Here is a 2,274-nt window from a genome sequence, read left to right as displayed (position 1 = left end):
AAATAGTCTTTGTCATCTTGACAATGGACTCAGTACCATATTCTTGCTGAGAGGGAGTTGAAAAGTTACCAAAAGTAAGGCCTTGTTATCAGCTATACTGTTAGATTAATTTTTTAAAAACAAATAATCTGTGTCTAGGAACATGAAATTCAGTCTACATCCATTTAATTCAGATTAAGTCTTGGCTTAAGTGCTGTGGGAACCAATGAAATATGCAATATATAAACCCTTTCTTTAAGGCAGTCATGCCATATGTGGTGAGATAAGAAAAATATGCTTTGAAGCTACTGGGAAATTCATTATTATAAGTTGTTAACTCTACCCATGAAGTTCTTTTATTAAAAATCAAAGTAGAACTTAGATAAACATTATGTAAGTTTAGTTAAGAGAGCAATATGAGCTGGCTAGATTATAAAAGGCTTTTTGGGCGAGATGGAACTTTTACTAGGTATAAAATAATTGTGAATAGTGATGACTTGAACAAATAGTAGAAAAGGTGAGGGCTACCCTGTCTCTAAAAAAAATGAATAGCAAAGTAGTAAAGTCATGTTAGTCTGATTTGGGCACCAGTTGCTCAGCCTATAATCCTATCTTCTGAGTAGACTGAGATCTGAGGATCCAATTCAAAGCTATCCCAGGTAGACAAATCCAGAAAACTTTCCCCAACTCACCAGCAAAAAGCCACTTGCAAAGCTATGGCTCAAATAACAGAATCATCGTTTAGAAAAGAGCACTAAGTAAGAGGTTAACACAATGAGTTGAAGTTCCAGTAGTAGCACAAAAAAGTAAGTAAAATAAAAATATTAAAAGTCTGGAATTAATGGCTATAAACATCTGTCTTTTCAAGAGAAGCACCAAGGTAGAGCAATATTACACTAGCATGTATGGAGCCCTAGAGTATGTTGTATATTCAGACTGCCTGACCAGGACTACCATGCTTTCTGAGGTCCCAAATTAGTCACTTTCTTTATTCCCTACTCCCAACTCATCATAAGTCAGTCAATTACCATGTGGCATGTTTTACAAATAAATGAAAGTATCACAGCTAAGCATAAATAATATGGCATAGAATACTTTAATCTTATGTTTTTGAACTAGCAAGGCCTATTTTTTTGACAAGGATCATCCACAGATGTTCCACAGAAGGAAAAGGAAAAGAGAGAAAGAAATGCACCCAGTGCCAATACATTAAATTATTCTTACCCAGAACTCTGTGTGAATGATTCAAGCTGTGCAAAAAATATTAATTTTAAATGTGGCATAATCTGTGCAAGTCTATAAAAAGAAAAGTGCAAGTTAGTGTCTTACTTATATGCACATATATGACCATATACATATATTTATACTAATAATGTTATCCTTTCAGTGGTTATATGTAGTTAGATCATTGTTTTACTTCACACAAGGTCAGTGGTAAACTGTCTCTCCTCGTGTCACAGAGCAGCAGGGTTGTGAGCACTTTAAGTTTAGATGATTTATCTGAGAGTAGTTTCTTGTAACATGGAGTAACCATTAAGTGGAGTAACAAAGACTAAAAAGAAATTTAAATATTCATTAAATTAGAGCATTCATTAGAATTTCTTGTTCTTAATTTTATTTTTTAATTTAATAATTGTATTTTATTGTCAAGTTGATGTACAGACTGGTTGCAGTTACATTGATCAGGTAGGGGGAACATTACTTCTTGAACACTGATACCCCTTCCTATATTTCTCCCAATTTTCCTCCCCCACCGTGTCCCAATCATTGTTTTTCCCCTTCACTTCCCTATTTCAAATTTAAAAAATATACGTGTATAGAATATACCAAAGTACCAAAGTCAGATACAGTAACAACATGAGGTGAAAAGAGGCAAAAACAAATGGCTCGCATAGTACATTAAAAACAACAATCACAAAGGTAAACCTTTTGTTTTCATATCCTGCAGTTCATTTTACTTAGCCCCATAGTAGTATGGATACATGTACATTGTCCGTTTGTGCAGTACTTATTAGAATTCCTTCTTGTACCAGAAGAATATAAGGTTTCTGAATTGCCACATATGTATTCATTTTTAATGCTCTCTGTTTGAGAAGTCCCCTAATATACCCTAGGCTGCTTAAAAGAGATAATATTTGCCTTCTGAGCAGGAAAAATTTGGGGTGAAATTTGAGAAAGCTTCTTTTTCTCTAATGATGTTTAAAATCTCACAGGATACATGAAAACATGATATATTTTGATTCAAATGACTATTGCAGCTTTCATTGAAAAATTCTATCTCTTTGATATTCAGAT

This window comes from Megascapheus bottae, chromosome X, assembly GCF_031878675.1.
Source record: "Megascapheus bottae isolate mThoBot1 chromosome X, mThoBot2.hap1, whole genome shotgun sequence".
Lineage (NCBI taxonomy): Eukaryota > Metazoa > Chordata > Mammalia > Rodentia > Geomyidae > Megascapheus > Megascapheus bottae.
Note: the sequence above shows the minus strand (reverse complement) of the source record.